The sequence below is a fragment of the Zosterops lateralis genome, assembly GCF_965231275.1.
Source record: "Zosterops lateralis genome assembly, chromosome: 1".
Lineage (NCBI taxonomy): Eukaryota > Metazoa > Chordata > Aves > Passeriformes > Zosteropidae > Zosterops > Zosterops lateralis.
The window spans coordinates 60934263-60952988 of record NC_139762.1 but is presented as its reverse complement, the minus strand read 5'-3'; the positions used below and the strand labels follow the sequence as shown (position 1 = coordinate 60952988).

The 18726-nt window shown below is 39.5% G+C and overlaps 1 long non-coding RNA gene across 1 annotated transcript in view; it reads left to right on the top strand.

The window, feature by feature from the left end:
- LOC310914355 overlaps window positions 1-18726 on the top strand; it is a 172312-nt gene that overhangs the window by 867 nt on the left and 152719 nt on the right. The window lies entirely within an intron of this gene.

Below are 18726 nucleotides of genomic sequence, written 5' to 3'. Positions count from 1 at the left end.
TTATATGTAAGTGCTGCTTTAAGTCACACATGGGCTTTAGTATCTTTGGGCTTCCCCTGCCCTCTTCTCTTCTTTTGTGAGAGCATTGTGAAGACAGACTTGGTGGACTGTTGTGTTCAGGTTGGAGCCAGATGTGTAGGTACAGTGTTAGAATTGTCTTAAGGCAAGGACACAAAATATACAAAAGAATGACCCTGGAGTTTATTCTCCAGCTTGCAGGGTACAAGAGCATAAATATATAAAAAGCACATCAAAATGTTAGTCTCTGTGGATCAAGGAGCAGGATAAGCCTAGAGATTTAGGGAAGGTGTAGCAGCCTCCTGTCCCATGGAGAGACTGACAGCTGGTGCCAAGAGAGGGGAGTGGAGTGTGTGATTGCTTCCCAGATCAACTTCTCATGCTCCACAGATGGACATCTGAGTCAGTTCTGGCTTCCTTGTTGAGTAGTCTTGGCTATGCTTTTCCTTTCTGTGGACTTGTGAGATGATGTTTTGATCCCAGGTGGTTTTTGAGGCTCTGCCACTTTGTACTGTTCCAGATACCCCAGCTGAATTCCAGGAGGGAGGAAAAAAGTAGTCCCTGAAGTTAGTTTTGCACCTCCTACTTGCTGATTGCATTTACTGTGGGGACTGGGTTAACATGCCAGGAGACTCAGGAGTTGAGCCGAGCCTTTTCTGCTCCAGTGGGGTGGTAGGAAAGGATGATGGGTGCAAAGCTTTAAAGAGAGTTTTAAAAGCAGCTAGACTAAAATCTCCTTGAAGTGAAATGAAACTGCAGGCCTTCTGTGGCCCTCCCACTGCTAGTGCCTTCCTAATGAATAGGCTTGAGGCAGCTGCTCAGACCTGTTTTGCTTTCATCTTTTAGTTTATTTCCCATGATTTTAATAGTAATTTGGGGTTTATGTTTTGTACCTCCTAGAGTTACAGAAAGCAACAAAGAAGATGCTATGTCATCTGTTAAGCAGTCATCCTGCCATTTTTTTCCCTGACAGGATGTAAGATTGTGTGGAAGAAACTACCATAAATTTAAAATATCCTGGGGATACATACTCAATGGGTCTAGCCTCTCAGCAAGACATTAAAATATAGGACCATTAATCAGAACTGAACTATTTTTTTCTTGTTGTTTTTCTTTTGCACATTTAAAACATTGCTTTTGGCTTCACAGAAATTTTAGATGGACCAAAAGAAAAAAAAGAAAAAAAAGAAAAAAAAAAAAAAGGAATTTCCCAATGATGCCTTTGCAGCAAAATCATTGCACTGAGTGCCTGACTGTACATATTGCACCTGATGTGTTGAGACTATGGAAGGAAGTGTGAATATTGCATAAATCTACCTGACTTGCTTAGATGGAGTATCAGAAAAACTCTATGCAATATATATGATGTTAACTATTTTGGTAGGATTGCTGAACTGGAAAAGGCTGAAGGTGGGCCTCTTCAGTCTGAAAACATAAAATTTGAGACTGTGAATGTGCTAACTACAGAATTCAGAATATGACACTTATCAGTGTAAAGGCATTTCAAATTCTGTAAAAGCAAGCAGAAACTAAAACAGCTTTTAGCTAAAACCTTAGAGCCAGTTGAAGGAGAATAATTTAATTATACTGATTCTCCTTCTTGGCAGAGAATATTTGGGAGACAAAATTATGCAGCTGGATAGAAGTTTGGTTTATTTTTGCTCTTGATTTTTGTTTTTGTTAAAAACAGTGGAGATCTTGGACTTCGTAAGTGATTACAGAACCAGATGAACGTTGTACACTTTTTTCTATCCCAAGTGCTCTTATTTTCCCTTCTGTGTCTGTATTTGGGAATAAATCCTTATGAGATACAGGGCAAATTGGATGTAGCATATCATTTAAGGCTATTTCACTTGAGGTTAACTCCAGTGTGTGCATTCTGATGACTCATAGAAAAACATGTAAAAGACTGCAAAGCCAAGTTGCTCACCTAGGGGAAACTCTTGGGCACCTTGTTCCTCAAGGCCCCAGAAAATGGACAAAGATTTCCCCCTGGATCCCTTTTGTGAGTCTGATGGACAGTGAACTTGCTTGTGGTACAAAATGACCAGGTATTTAATGGAGAGCCAAAAGAAGGAACCTCAAATCAGAAAGCTTTGCAATACTAGAACTGTGGGTAAACTGTTTGCTTGCTGTTTTAAGCCTTCAAAAGGGAGATGTGGTGAGGAGAAGGGCAAATCTGCTTTGTTTTCCTGTACAGGAAGGAGTGGCTGAGAAAATGTGTTGAGAGAGTTTGGAAATGAAGAAAGTGAATTAGACAATTTGATTAGACTAAGGAGAATAAGGCTTATCCACAGATCCTCTGGATGAATGTGAATATGTGGAGGTGGATTGTTTCTTGCCAGAGATTTGTATAAAATTGTAAAAACAGAGCAGGGTTGTTTTTTTAATATATATTTTTTTTCTGTAGCAGGATATAACTAGATTGTAAACTTTGGCAGGACTCAACATCTGAATGCTTCTTGAAACTCTGACAGTGTTTTTTTAAAACTGATTCTGGAACTGGAATAAATGAGAAATTTTTTTTCTATAGTCTTCCTCCTGTTACTTAGATGAAACAGTAAGTTTTATGTCTGTCCAGAGGGAGGTCAAAACAAACAAGAAATTGAGATTGGAGGAGCCAAACAAGGATAAATAATGAGCCAATTTCCCAAACTGGCATTGACCTACCAAGAGTTTGGAAAATGTATGCTTGCAAGCTTCCTTTATTATTATAACCTCTTGAACAGAATAATCCCGTCCAAACAGCTATAAACACTTTCCAATAGAGAAGTTTATGACCTAGTTTCTGACTGAAACACAGTATCACAGTGTTTGGAAAGAATTGAAGATGCTGGTGGCAGTGCCTCTAGCACATTGCATTAGAAACTTGATGTATTGCCCTTTATAAACACTTGTTAATTGCAGTCAAGTAGAATGAATTTGAAGCATTGTTTGCCTTTTTAATTTTTTTTAATTATTATTTTTTTTTTTGGTAGGTGTAGGCAGTTAAATGCCTGAAGTGGCATGCAGATTTTTTTTTTTTTTTTTTTTTTTATGTCTGAAGTTTTGAAGTTTTTAGTAGAGCACTATTTGGAAAAGTGATTGGTCTAGGATTATCTCAACAGGAATTCAGCAATTAGAGGATGGCTTTCTAGATTCTGTGTTTGGAGCAGTGAAGGGAAAAAATAAAGGTGCATTTATTCTGTTCACAATTATAAATATTTTCTGGAATGACAGAGATAATTTTGATTAGACTTCATTCCATTCATGTCATTCCTGTGAGGAGCAGGGCAAGGACATGATGGGAATGTGTGCAGAGGAGGTGTGAACAAAAACACTGTCCTTGGGACTTCCACATCCACTTCTCTTCAGCTGGAGAAATGTAGCCTTGAAGGATGCATCAGAACAGGCCACATTTCAATTAGCTGCTCTGGTGAGAGGCTGGCAGAGATGCCAGCCCTGTTCTGGAGGGGAAGCAATGCAGAAGTAAACTAGATAACTGTTACAAGTTTTGGTTTGTTTCCTTTTTGTTGCTTTTCCTGTGACACACAGATGTAAGTGAAAGTGAGGGAGCTCTGCTAATCTCCATCAGCTGCAGCTGTGGCCAGTCCCAATCATCCCTTTCTTCTGCTTTTCCAAGGAGCTTGGGAGTGATCTTGAAAGCATAGATCATTCATGTCAAGAAGAGTTCCCGAATACTTCTGAAATACATTAAATAATACTTGGTTGGTGTGGAAAGAGCTATAGTTAAAATTCTTGCAGTGTTTCAATTATAATTCCTTTATTGTTTCAGTTGCTTATAACTTCCTGAAATGCTCGTGTCTCAAGCTGAAATTTTCCAGACTTGATCTTGGCCTGACAGTGACCTTTCTTCTCTTTTCTTCTTTGTTTCTCTTTTCTCTGTGGTATTGAATGAATATGGCTTGGGCGTTTCATTTGTAATGAGCAGAAAGTAACAGCAAAATACATTATAGCTATTACATTAAAACTCTGAGCAGCTCAGACAGTGCAGCTGTTATAAAAATGGTGAAAATCATCAAAAGTACTTTTTGAATCTTAGGAGAATCTGTGAAAGTGGGCACTTAGACATCAACTTCGGGTCTTGAACTTTCTTTTCTCTCCGTCATGCACAGTCATTACACTCTGTCACAATTATAACATGCAGTTATTTTGCCTAATCAATGATCAGCTGAATGAAGTAGTCCTTGTTGAAAGAGCAGATTTGTTTCTCACTGTTTGCCATGACCCTGGTGAGGCAGGACTTTAGAAATTCAGGCTTGGTCACAGGCTCGCTTTTCCTTAAAGACTGTGGTTTTTGCCAAGGACAATCATTGTAAGTATGTCTAAAAAGAAATACAAGAAACTTTTCATTTCTAGAATTTACTTCTCATGGTATCTTGTCTTACATGAAATATCATTTCATGTGCACTCATGAATCATCTGCTGATAAACAGTTGAGTGTTCCCAGTGATGCAGACAAGTGTCTTGCTCTAAGACCTGCAGGGCAGCAACTGAGAGAGGGTGAGAACTGAACTGCCAGTGGACCTGGGAGAGATTCTTCTGCCTTCTAACTCACATTTTAAGTGAATTCCATAACTCTGAACCTTCTGTGTGATATCACAACTCTCTGGTCTTGTAGAGGACTGTAGAAACTTTGTTCAGTTCTTATTATGAACTTATGCTGGTCATCTGCAAACTCATCTCTTGCAGGAGCTCAGGAGTGCTGTTCAGCCACTGCTTCAGCAGCACTAGGTAAATGTAAGGTAAAAATAAAGTGTAAAGCTGCTAGGTAAAAGTAAGGTGCCCATGGCATAAGCTCAACTTTTTATGTTGCCAGAGAATACTTAGTCCTTGCTGGAGAATAGTACTATATGGTTTTTTTAAGATTTGAAGATCTCAGGATTTAGGGTTTGGTCAATAAGTAAAAAGTTTTATCACAACCACTTTCACCTTTAAAAATTAATCAAAATGTATCTTCTGCACCACAGTGTGAAACAACTCTCTTAAAATTGCATTGATTTGTCATAAAAAACAGATATAATACCAGAACTTTAAAGGAGTGTCTCTAGTTTGTCTTCAGAATAGGAGGAATAGTTTTCTTTAAATCAGCCACCAGATTTTGGTCCAACCTGCTGTTTTTTTGATGACAATCTTGGATTCTAAATTCTTTCAGGCATCCTAACACGTGGCAAATTATTAAAGTGTAATTGCTTAGTAGAGGTATAGTAGTAAATTTCAGATTCAGCAATTAAAATACAGTCTTGTCCTTAAAGCTGGCTTTGATGGTCCTAATGAGTAAGATTAATGCATCCTTAGGTATTGGCAGCAGGTAGTGAGAACCACTGCAGATTTTGTGGGTACATGACTCTCAATGTGAAAGAAGGTGAAATGGAATAATAAAACTTCCTTGAAAATGACATATGTCTGTGGTGAAGATTTCCTTGTCCTTTCAGTCTCATTAAAGCTGCTGGTTTAGGTCTACTCTCTTCTATGTTGTCTTTGGGCTTATACTTTCAGTTACATTTTTAAATGACAATTTTTTGGACAATAAGTATATATTTCTAGCACAGATACTAAAATGGAAACTCACTTATTAGCAGATACAAAGATTTGTTGTTTTGACATTTTTGGCCCTTTTCTGACTAAACACTGCACTTGGATGGATGTGTTCTTTCAGGTGTACAGCTAGGTGCTTGTTCTTTAGCCAGCTGTGGGATATTTAGAGGGGATTTCTGATAGGAGCATGGAACTAATTTTATCATGTTGACTTTCTGTTCAGTGGTTTCTGTATTGCTTTTCCCCTTGTAATCGACACTTTAATTATTGGTATAAGTATTCAGCCAGGCAAAATGGGCTCTGGTGTTTGAAACTTTAGTAACAAAAGTCTTTCTGTCTTGGGGTATTTAAAAACTGACCTTTAACCTGTTAAATCAAGTTAAATGGGGAGTGATAGTCTTAACTCACTTTTTTCCCCCTTTCAGCTAACTTATTATTAAATAGTCTATGGTGATGAGTACTTTCGAAAAGTTGAGATTAACTTTTGAAATGCCAGTCTGGAAATCAGCTTTGCTTTGTCACTTCCCCAGCTTCCATATGCCTTCTCTTATATTTGGGCTCTATAAGTTAATGAAAGACACACCAGACACAATAACCCAGTATATGCAGTATAGGCAGAAAAATCTCCCTGAGAGAGCTGAAACAACTCCCACGCAGTAAATTCACAACTTGCTGAGCACTGCTGCTGTTCCGCTGAAGGAGGGATCAGAATAGCTTTTTTTTTTCTTTATGCCTGGATAATTGTGTGAATGTGCCCCATGTGCCTGACCTCCCTCCCCCACCTTCCCAGGGCCCTCAAAAGTAACCATAATCCTTACGCCTCCTGCTTCCTCACCAGAAAAACTCTTAGCTTGGAAAACATCCTGCTTTGCAGATGTGCTATGTTCCAGGGAGGATGGCCCTCTCTTGGGCTCTGAGCTCCTCAGATCAGCCCTCTTGGAAATTATTAATTCTGGTTACACTGCTGCTCTGCAGACAGTCAGGGCGGTCTCTTTTCTTATTTCAGGGGCCTCTGCAGGAGGCCTGTGTTGCACATAATATATCACTGGTTTTGGTCTTTGGGTGCATGTGCTGACTCATAGGTCTAGTTTGCAGTCGACTGAAAACTCAACTTGAAAGTTTAAACTTGTTTTAGAACATTTACAATTAGCACAGAGTAGGGACAAGTTAAGCTGAGGTGGAAAATGCTCATGTTTTACAAGGAATAAAAGAGTGTGGTGCTTATTGGTCTGTTGGAGGAGAGACAAGGGTATGTATCCTTATGGATCATGGTATGGAGTGGGCTGAAGGGAAAAGCTGTGCCTCTGCTGTGTGTCACAGCACTGATCAATGCTGCATTTCTCTGAGAAAATGTTCAGTGTCTCTGTAAAAAGTAGCAATGTGTCAGTGACTGTAGACTGGGAAAGGCAGCACTGGGGTTGTCTGGTCAGGAAATCTTCAGGCACAGAGTCCCCAGTGAGGTGGCAGACCTAAGGAAGCTGGCAGTCTGGAAATGAAGGAGTAGGAATTTAGGCACGGTCAGAGCAGGAATATTGTCTCTGGTGGAAGTGGTGCATGCTCAATTCAAGCCAGCACCAATCCTTTCTTTACTTGCCCAGGACAGAAATATTGGTGTGAGAGATTTCCATGTGGGATTGAATCACTCCACTTGGACCACCCTTGGGCAGGCAGACTCCAGTCAGTCGAATCTATGTTAGAGTCTCTGCCATCTGTAGGTTCAGATATGCTGGAGATTAGGCCTGTTTCAAGCTGTCTCTTTTATGGCCATACCCTTCGTCTGATCCCAAACATTAAGAGATTAGGTTTCTTGAAATATCAGCAATTGTCGGGCCCCCTGGCTGGAGCAAACCACTTAGCCCACAGATGTGGGAAGGCTTGAATAGGTTTTCAGCATGAAAGAAATGTTGAGCTCCCAAGATGTATAATTTATACAGAGGAATAGCTTTTCACCTGCAGAGTGTTGGTAAATGGTGGTTTTTTGTACTTTGGTCAAGGGCGTGCACTGATAAGCTGGGGGAGAGAAATGCAGTGGAGGTAGGTGTTTCTTCTATGGAATGAATACAATAAAAATAGGAATATGCATCACAGATGGAAAATGCTGACTACTCAGAGCTTTCCAAATGCATACTAGTTTAAAACTTTCATCCTCTTTTCTTTGGGGACTGTATTGCAAGTTTTGAGCATTCTATGTTTCAAAACAGAGTCTTTATCATAAGGAAAACTTGACTATTTACTACACCAAGATCCATTAAAAATCCACAAATGGCAGACAAAGCAGAGAGGTTTTGATTAATATACTGTACTTCCTGAGGAAGAATCTGAAAAGAAGCAAAAAATGTGTTTCTGACACTTTGGCAGTCTATAATTTTGTGAAGTTTTGGAAAAGGTGTACAAAACACAGAATGCAAGCTTTTGTTTGTTTAAAGGGGACCACTGCCCAGCTCCACTGCTTCATAATGGTAAACACTATATTTCAGTGCAGGTAAACACTGCCACCATAAAGAAAAAGGCCACGCTTCAGGTCCTGTATCTGAAACTAGTTCCAGGACTTGAGTGCATGAGTCCTTCTTGCAGTGCAGGTCTCCTGGCACAGGGCTGGGTACTCCCTCGGTTTTATGCTCCAGGACAGGATCTAGACCTAGGTGTGCCTGAATTTCCACAGCACACAGGGGTGTAGAGATTTTCGTGGTAAAGCTAGTGTGGGTCAAATATGCATGTGACTTGTTCATTAGGAAGATGTCTGATAATTTCAGACTTGCTTTGAGTAGTTTTTATATTTTGGTTCACTCTCTTATTTCCCTGATTAGAATTCCTTACTGAAAAATCCTCCAAACATGGCATAAAATGTCTTTTTTTTGTAGTGGACACTGTTCATAAGGAGCACTGTAATGTTGAAACATCTACTCTGAGAACAGTGATGCATTCCTCTGTTTGTTTGTGGAATAACAGAATGGTTTGGTTTTCGAAGGGACATGTAAAGATACCATTTAGTCCAGCTTGCCTGCCGTGGCCAGCATCATCTTTCACTGGATCAGATTGCAGAAAATACCATATAACTTGAATCTGGATACTCTCTTAGACAAAACCTAGATTGCATTAGGTCCTTTGCTTGTTCTCCACATTAAGGAAATATAGTTGTTTTAAATTTTACTGGAATGACAATATTTATTATGTAACTATTGGTAGAATGGACATGAACATTTTACGTATATAGCTTGTCTTATTTTTACCAATCAACATGCAAAGGCATATTTCTTCTTAGAAAAAAAGCTTTTGGCCAAGTTCTACTTTTTCAGATCCACAGAGGTGTAAAAAACTGTTCTGTTGATGTCTCTGTGATGAGTTAACATTTTTGCTTATACAGCTGAGTGGAGAAAATTTCAGAAATTGCTATTCTAAATCCACTTCATTTTATCTGCAAATCCTTCCACATAATTCACTTTAAGACAGCTGTTACTGCCTTCTCCTGCTTGCAGCTGTTCCCATTTTCTTGAAATGAAGACTCATGGAAACATTTGGTGTAGACATCGTTGGTTTAATTCAGGGGGAACTTGCTCACTAATCTGTCAGTGTTAACCATAGACAACGTGTAAGTACACACATACCTACAGTATGTGGTACACACATTTAGAAGTGACTTCATCATGTGGTTTGGCCTACAAAGCCAAGGAGGAGAACAAGACTGTTTTTGCAGGAAGATCTCACCAAATTATCTAAAACTCCAATTCCACTAACAGCTTGTAGCTGGCTGCCTGGGGAGATAACTCAGCAGTTAAGCCAAGCAAAACAAGGAATGGATTGCAGTAGTTTATGGATTTTTTGCACTTGGAATTCCTCCTGTTTAACTTTGCAAGTGGACTAAAACCTTGAACTTGCACTAGAAGGGATGATCTTCAAAACTTGTAGATTCTTGAACTTAAGGAATAGCTTTTATTAAGACCCTGAAATTCAACCCGTTAAGAGTTAGGAGGCTGGGATTCCCTGGGGATGCTGGTAGAGGACTATGCTGTAGGAACTGAGTTCTTGGCTGGAATGCCTTTTGTGTGTTTGCACAGTAGGGATGGGGATGCAAGGAATCTTAACTCCAAACAAATCAGTCTTCTTTGAGAGGAAGATGTTTGTTGAAGTTGGCGTTAACCTAGGTGCCCATGGTAGGGGAAGTGTAGTGGAGTTTTGTGGAGCAAGCACGATCCTGAGCAGCTTCTCTTGCATCTGTGAGGGTGCTCTGGGTGTGCTGTGCTGCTGCAGCCAAGGTCAACTGTGGGTCATGCTGGGGTGTGTCTGTGTACAGACTGGTCTATAGCAGCGTGCAGCAGAGGCATCTGTGAGCTTTGCCATTATCACATAACGATTTGAAATACCACTAGGCTTAAAAAAAAAAAGCACACGCCTTCTCACAGCATTGGCTGTTCAAGTGTGTAATGGGTATTTCTAACTGCAGCAGGAAAGCATATACAGTAATTAAAACACAGAGCAGAAAAATTAGTCAAATTTGGCATAAATGCCTGAGAAAGTGTCTGTTTTAGCTGTAGATATAAATGAAGCACCAGCCAAAATTACTTTCAAAGGCTTTAATTACATCTGTTGTAATTTAGCACATGAAATGCAGGATATTATTTTTTAATATAAATTTAATTCATGGTTAATCTGCAGATTGCAATATCCTTCCAATAGAAATGATGTACTTGGACTGTAATAACTGAAAGCTTCCCTTTTGAGATGTTTGGTTAGTCTGTCACAGGGCCTGCTGTCCAGAGCCACATGTTCTCTGTGCATGGCCAGCTGCTGCTGGGGGATCATTTAGCAAAAAACTCAACACTGTTGGTTTTAATGTAACTGCATTATTATACTGTTCATAGTGCAGATAAATAAAATCAGACATCAAAATATAATGTCCATGGTATTTTTTCTAAAGTGAGCACAGTAGGCATGGAGAGTAGCAATTCTTAAACTATTCCAGAGCTCATTGCTTATAAATGAGAAAAGTTGCATCCTTGAGATAATCAAAATTTTGTCCCTAATTGGAATTATCTTATTCCAAGTGAGAAAAGGACCTTGTGTGTGTGTGTGTGTGTGTGTGTGTGTGTGTGTGTGTGTGAATAGTTAGTTCACATATTCTGTACTGTTCAATGACTGTGGGTAATGTGCAAGTAATGCACATGACAAAATGCTTCTGATGAGAGAGTGCAGGCTCCAGGAAAGGGAGAGACTGGCAGTCATGCAAACCTGGCTGCTCATGGAAAGGATTTGAAGAGTGCTATTTTAAAAAAAAATAAATTAGAGCTGCCATGTAAATTAGCAGGTTCAAACCATTTAGATCCAAAGGATTTGGGAGCATTATCTGAATGAATTTCAAACACAACTGGCCATTATACTGGATGAATTGTGAAACAATTAGTGAGTTGAGCAAGAGAAGCAGGAAAAAAAGGTCATCTGTTGTCCTCTCTCTCAAACAGGCAGAGAGAGGGCAACCAAACATAAAACTCAGTGAGACTCAGTTTTTAGTCAAGATGTAAACACATACAACATTTTTTTTTCTTAACATCTAACCTAAACCAGCCCTGACACTTCAGGCCATTCCCTTGGATCTTGTCACAGGTCACCACAGAGATCAGTGTCTGCCCTTCCTGTTCCCCTCATGAGGAAGTCACAGACTGTGATGAGGTCTCCCCTCAGTCTCCTCTTCTCTTGGCTGAACAGACCAAGTGACCTCAGCTGCTCCTCACACGCTTCTTTCAAGGGCCTTCACCATCCTCATGGCCCTCCTTTAATAGTTTAATATCTTATACTGTGGTGCCCAAAACTGCCCCCAGCACTCAAGGTGAGGCCACCCCAGTGCAGAGCAGAGTGGGACAATCCCCTCCCTGTCCCCACTGGCCACACTGTACCTGATGCCCCCTCAAGACACAGTTGTCCCTCCTGGTTGTCAGGGCACTGCTGGCTCAGATTCACCTTGCACCCAGGGCCCTGTCCATGGCACTGCTTTTCAGCATCTTATCAGATTCTATCACTTTCACTTGTTGAAGTTCATGCAGATGCTGCTTGGTTGGCCACTGGAACAGGCTCCTCAGGGCAGTGGTAACAGCACCAAGCCTGCAGAGTTCAAGAAGTTTTTGGACAACACTCTCAGGCACATGGTGTGACTCTTGGGATGGTGCTGTGCAGGATCATGAGCTGGACTTGATGATCCTTGTGGGCCCCTTCCAGCTCAGCATACTCTGTGGTTCTGTGCAAATGTGAATAAAAGAAACACGAATGAGAACCTGTTTATGTGGGTAACAGAATCATGGGTCTTAAATAGCTTAGTTATATAAATGTGGAAATTGGGCCAGAAAAACTGGAAAGCCTTATTTGGTCAAAATTATCACATGGATAAGAAGAGGAGACTGAAGTTCATGAACTGTAACTGGATTTTGGGGGAGTATCATATAACATTTTCTTGTGAAATCTTACTTAAAATATCAGATTTTTATTGAATTGTTTGTGAAAGTTGTTACACTGAAATTGAAAACTGGCAAAAGAAAAATCCTCTCAAACCCAGAAACACATGGCAGTGACAATATACAAGGTTAGGGAATGATATCATAGGCACTGCCCATTATATTTTGATATAATTTAATGCAGAGATGTAGCATGCAGATGAGTGGTGACAATCTCTGACCTCTCTTCTGATGAAGATTGTATTTTCTCCTGCACACAAGGATAATCAGCTATTCCCAAACAACTTATCTTGCTGTGAGCAGGATCTGAGGCTATATGGTTTTAGCAAGGTATTGAGTTTTGTCAAACGAGTGGCTGCACCACTGGTTTCAAGATGCTCTCTCTGAGGAGGGGTTGGTCCATTTCATGTGTGGGCACGTTAAAAGTATTACATTTTATATGCCTTCTGAAAACTTTTGCTTGGTCAGTGACATGGTACTAGAATTCTTTATTTTAAGAACTCTTCTCTGCAAATAACATGCTTGAGAAAGCCAAGTTTCTCATTTAATTACTTCATATGATTGCCATTCTAGCTGTTTAAGTATGCAAGAAAATCTCACAAAATACCAAGACACTTCTGATAAAGTCCTTGAGTATGTGGCAGTGCTGTCCTTCAATGCATCTTTTATCCCATGATGTACTTGTTAGAGCAGGAACAAAGTGACAAAAATGAAGTTTTTTGACTTCTTCCTTCTCAGAATTTTAGTAGCTGTAGGCAGCATCATCATGATGGCAGGCATTGTTTTTCTGTGTCTTTAAAACCATCAGTCAAAATGTAGTCATGTTACCACTAGATACTGTCTTCCACAGTTGCCAAAACTTTTTTACTCTTATCTTCACCTTCATGTAAGTGACAGCAAACTTCTCTCTTGTGGTTCACAATGCCAAGATGACACTCTGCTCTGTGAAATAGAGAAGATTCATTGAGTTTGCTGGTGGTTCCATTCCTTGTTTTCTGGAGATGCTTGGTCAAAATAGAGATCACTGATTAATTTTCCATGGTTTATTTAATTGTAAAACCAAGGAAATGCTGGATGTGTGCTCCCATTTTTGTTTTGTGTTTTGAGAATTTTGAGTTCACTTAGATGATGCAGATTTAGAAATCTGGAAGTCTGTACTACTTGTGGAGATGCTATTTATTAAAGATAGACAGTGACAGCAGAAAACATTGTAATAACTCTCTGGCTCAAACACACCTTTGACTTAAAACTAGTTCCTAGGTCTAATAACAAAACTCACCTGCCTTTTCTTACTCTAATGCCTACATTCTTAATAGACTGCCTTAGTGCAGCCCCTGGAACCTGAAAGCCACTGTAATACTACAACAGCCTCAGGTAGGACCCTCAACAAGGCACAGATTAGGGAAGAGAATATACCTACACAATAATTTTAAAGCCAGTTATCTCCAAAAGCCAACAAACAAAACTCATGTTATTTTTGAAACTAACTAGAAAAAAAATTGTTGCCCAGAGATCATCAGGAATCATCAAATGCCATAAAAACCTTCCCAACAAAACAAACTCACAGTCCTCCCAGATAAACATTCTGCAGTCAGTGTCCCCATAAAAAGAGACCAGAAATTTTAAAGTAATAGGAGACACAGAAAGAAATGATCTGCTGGCTAGATGTTTTGACTTCTGCTAATAAATTTGTAAGTGCTGTTTGCAAATGCCCCAAGCCTTGACTGTCTGGTCCGCAGGAAATACCCCTAATTACATGGGAATGGGGTTGGGGGAGGGGGTAACTGCTTTCCCCCATTTTTTTAGGCCAAAAGATCCTGAATTTTCAGGTGCCAAATATATCATGTGATCTGCTAATTTTTTTTTTTCTGTAATACCATACACTGTGAACTTCCTGCAACCTTGCCATTTAATAGCCCTTGAAGTTAAAATGCCAGCACAGAATTAAACAAAATATTATAAGTACTCCTCTTTCTTCTCCCTCCTTCCCTTGAAGCCTTGAAAGGGTGATCTGCCATAGCTGTCAAAGTATGATGAAAATTTTGGGATAATCTGTTGCAATATTGAAGTACTTACTATTAAACATAACTCCAAGATTCTTGGGCTCAAAGGTTTCATTGTGATGTTTTGTCTTTATCTTGCTTTGTCTATTGTTGTGTCATCACCTGCTGTACACACAGCACAACACCACCCCCAAGATTTTTGAGCAAAAGCAAGTAACTTCACAATAATTATCTGTGTCTTATGGTTATACTTATGTTGAATGCTCGTGTGTTTATTTAAGAATCACAATCTCTTATCATAGTAATGGTATTATGGAAGAATGTGTTAGAATAGTTGCCAAGCACCCAAGAGCTGTTGAGGCAATCTTGCCTGAATTTTTCATTTCTCAATTATCAGTGTATTCTGTTAGTGAGAAAGAAGTTGCTGCTGCTACCTAAACAGAGAACAGCTTGGTGATGTTAATGATCTCTTAAAGCATAGACTGTAAACAGAAATAAATCTGAAATAAAAATATTCTGGCTGCATAATCCAAGAAATAACCAATGTCTAGTTACAATTACTGCTGAGGCTCCTATTTTAGGGCTCTTGTGGCTGTGGTGGTATGTTGTTATTTTTCCTTAGTTCATTATTTTAGAGATGCTTATCTGCAGCTCTGCAGGAGGGGGAGGCTGCTTTATGTAAGCCAACACTTCTTCATTGTCCATTGCCTTTACTTGAATTCAGTCTTTGAACTTACCTCATTTCCTTTGTGTTTAATGCCACCAAATGCAAAGATGACAGGGTCGAATCTCCAGTGTCAGATACCTCTGTTGCTAGAGGCAGTAAAAAACTGAGCATTGCAGGATGTGAAGGAGCTTCTTCCTCACAAAACTTGCTTATCAGAAATACCTTTGTGGAGATGTTTAAAAGATGTGTAGATGTGGCACTTAGAGACATGGTTTAGGGATGGACTTGGCAGACTCTGGCTAATGGTTGGACTCTACAGTTTTAAAGTTCATATAATTTAAACCTAAATGATTGATTCTGAACTTCTGGATCCAAATATCCTTAAAATTGCAGGGAGATGCTGATGGTGTGTAGCAGTGGTCACTGGTGGTAGTCTCTTACTTCTGCTTTCCCGCATTCATCTTGCTGGATAAATAATTAGTTAAGATCATGGTTGGCACACTTGCTGTTACCTTCTGCATGCTGTTATCATTACAGTAAGCTCTGCTTTTGCTGTGTGCCTTGTGTCAGCTCAGGATCAGAGCAGAGTTAAACTTAGGTGACCAAAATGATAAAAGTCTGATGTTCTTTGCCCTTCCCCTGGAGAGACTCTGTTTTCAGCTGGAAAATACCCCTGTGAAAATTCTCCTCCATTTCAGTTGCTCCCAGCTGAGTGCAGTAAACCCAAAGTGCTGTTTTTAAGCTGAGAGCAGCATTCTGTTGAGGCTAATGCAGCCTCCTGCTGGGTGGGGAAGCAGCTGCTGGGAGCAATGATGGGCAGTGCCAAGGGAATGACCACGGCACCCTCCTGCGTTGGTACTGCCTGGCTTCAGTTGTGGCTGTCTCCAGCAGTTCATCACAGGAATCCAGAACTCTGAAACTTGTTAGCTGTCCTGAGAGAAGAGAACACAAACAAATCACAGCTGCACAGCATGTTTGGAACACCATGGAAGAGCCAACACTTCAGGATTATAATTCTTTTTTTGTTCCGTTTTAATTTTTTTCCAAAACACCTTAAAAATATCCATTTTAGAGGTGAGCAAAGAGGTTTGACTGAAATAAGAAGTAATCCAGGCTTTTCACATTTTTTGAGCTGACTATGAGATTTATGCTTTTGGGGTTTGTTGTCTTTGAATAGTTGGACATGGGAATTGACATTTTCTTTCTCATTCTTTCTGAAATACTTCAACATTTTCCTTTTATTTCTTATTTCTCAAGAGTCTTGGGATTGATGGTTTGCTCCAATTTTCCGGTGTAGTCAGAGGCAGTTCAGATCGTTCTCATGGTTTTAACTACTGTATAAAGTTTTGTGAACTATAGATTTCCTTATTTGGGTTTACAATAGATTGTTTTTGGTCAGAGAACACAATTCAGATCATAAACACAAGACACTGGTACCAGCATTTCCTACTTTGTTTAATTTAGTGCTTTTTATTTGCATAGGCAAAGTGTTAGAAAGCAATTTACTTTTTAAACTTACAGGAGAATATTAAACTATTTTTCTTTAGTTTCTTATAGAAAAGAGAGTGCATGTTACAGTAATTTAATAGGTTAAATCACTAATCTGAAGTAATATGAAGTACTATTGAGTTAAAAAGTTACTGTTAAGGAAGGGAAAGAGAGGATTTAACTTTCCCTTATATCATTCATTATGTCAGTTTTGTTTTTTTCTTGTGTTTTGGGAAATTCTTTCCTTCTCTCCCAGTATATATGAAACTTGTTTAATTGGTGGGGTGAAGCATAATTTTTATAAAATTATCACCTTTGTCTGTCAAGTTATATTCTGGCTTTATTCCATTTATGTTTTCTCATCTGTTGAGTCTGCTGAGCACAGACAAATACAGGCGAGACACAGAGCCCTTGCTTGCAGTAACTCTGTCAGTGCAGGTCGCTTGCTTATTCTGTATTTATCTGTTCATTTCTCTTAGAGCTCATTAATCTGTCAGCATGACACAATCCTTCCAATGAGATTGTGCCAAATGTTACAGTAGCACACCAGCAGAAACCTGCATGCCATTTTTTCCCCCCAGTGATTAAATAAGATTACTTTCCTGTCATGTAGCATGCCCAGTGCACTCGAGATTCACTGGTGTTTTGTTTTTTTAAGAGGAAATAGCATATTCCATTCCACAGTATTGACTGAAAGCTGAATTCAGGCTTTACATACAGCCTGACCCTCTACCCTGCAGCCCTTTGCTCTTAAACAGAAGGGTGATAGTGGTGAGAGCAGAGGATAAGCCTGACTAGGAGGGAGAGCTCAGCACACAGGACTCCAGTGGTATTTAAGACTGAGCTTCAGAGCTGCTCAAGAATTACTGCTGCTTATGACTGTTTGGCCTGGCTGACTGTCAGAGCTATTAACTTCAGAATAACATGTCCTTAAATAAAATGCAGTGGCTAGGGAGGAGGGGAGGGAAGGGGCTTTTTTCCATTTCTTAAAATAATGCCTCATTATCTTAACCTATGGAAAGATAAAAGGCTTCTTCTTGAAGTATAGTGCTTCCATAATTCTGGGTGATGTATAAAAATAGATGTGAATGTGGTGCATTGAGGGGAACCTCGGGACCCACTTTTGGCTTCTTGAAGTTTTCAAAGCCTCATAATGCTGGAGAAGGAGCTTGCTTTGTGCTGGCCCTTGCAACCATGTCCCTGGTATGGATTTCTCCAGACCATACTGTATTTTTTTCCATTCCTAATTCCAGTATATGTATCGTTCTTTTGTTCATATGCTGTTTATTAAAAACAAAAGAAAAAAAAATCCATCTTCCTGTGCTGCATAAAATACTATGCTTACCTGTAAGCATCTGGAGCTTCAGCTTCATGTGCTGTATTTTTTGTGAGCATATGTTCAGAAATGACTCCTGCAGAGTGTTTTGATTATTTGTAAATCTCTCCATCTTGCTTTGAAAGCACCCTAGAATCATTTATATGGTCATTTTGGATGGCAGTGACATTTATTAACACAAAATCTGAAATGCAAGCAATATTTTCTTGCAGTTGAGACAGGTGGATCAAAAAAGTCCTTTATTAATGTCAGGATTTGCCCCAAAACAAGCAGCTGTTTGACTTCAGCTGAAAGTGCAAAATGTCTTGGTCACCTCTTTCCTGGCATTGACAGAATTTTTGGACTTCTGCCAGAAAAATGGAGTACAATTTGAATGTATGAAGGAAGACACAGAAAAACCCCAATCAACCAAGCAAAAGAAAAACCCAGCCCAGCAAAACCGAAGTAGGCTTTTATGAGTCTAATTATTTGCTCTTTATGCTGCCTGTCCTCTTCCTTTTATCTAAGCAATGATTTTGTCAGGTTTATGTTAAAAATACTTTTTTTCCCCTTCTCTTTTCCAGTTTTGTGGTTCTATCTACTTGCTCTGCTGTCTCTCAGGAGTGCTCTTGCACTTTTTCCTGTTCTTTCATTAACATGGATTTTCTTTTCCACTTTATTCCTGCTCAGAATTACAATTTGTAGCTGTTGTAAAATCTCTTTTTCTTTTACTTGCTTCTCCTCACCTGCTATTTCTTACAATCTTCAAGCTGTATAATTTGTTCTTCTTTCTGCCCTCTGCTCATATTCCTTGGTAAGATTTTCCTCTTCACTGTACTTTTCCAAAATAGTCACCCTGCTAAAAAAAACAAACTCAAACCAACACCCAAATCTGAGGCACACATCCTACTGATCAGGTACTTCAGGTTCTTGAGAAAGTGGGCTGTGCATATGTAGAGTCTTTTACTTCAAACTTGAGTGAATACAATTACAGAAATCTTTTTTCTCAGACTTCTAAATGCACAAAATCTTAAGCCCCTAGGAACAGTTTAACTGCAAAGAATCAATATATTAGAGTGGTGTCACCTGTGCTGTTAGCTATAGCTGTTACTGTGTCAGCATTTCCATTATAAATTTTGGCTTTCAAGGGTTTATAACTTTGCCATTAAAATTCATTGCTGACTGAAACTTGGCATGCAAGGACTAAGCCTGGAGCAAACTCCCCCTCCCCCCCTCGAAAGTAACTTTCAGCCCAAA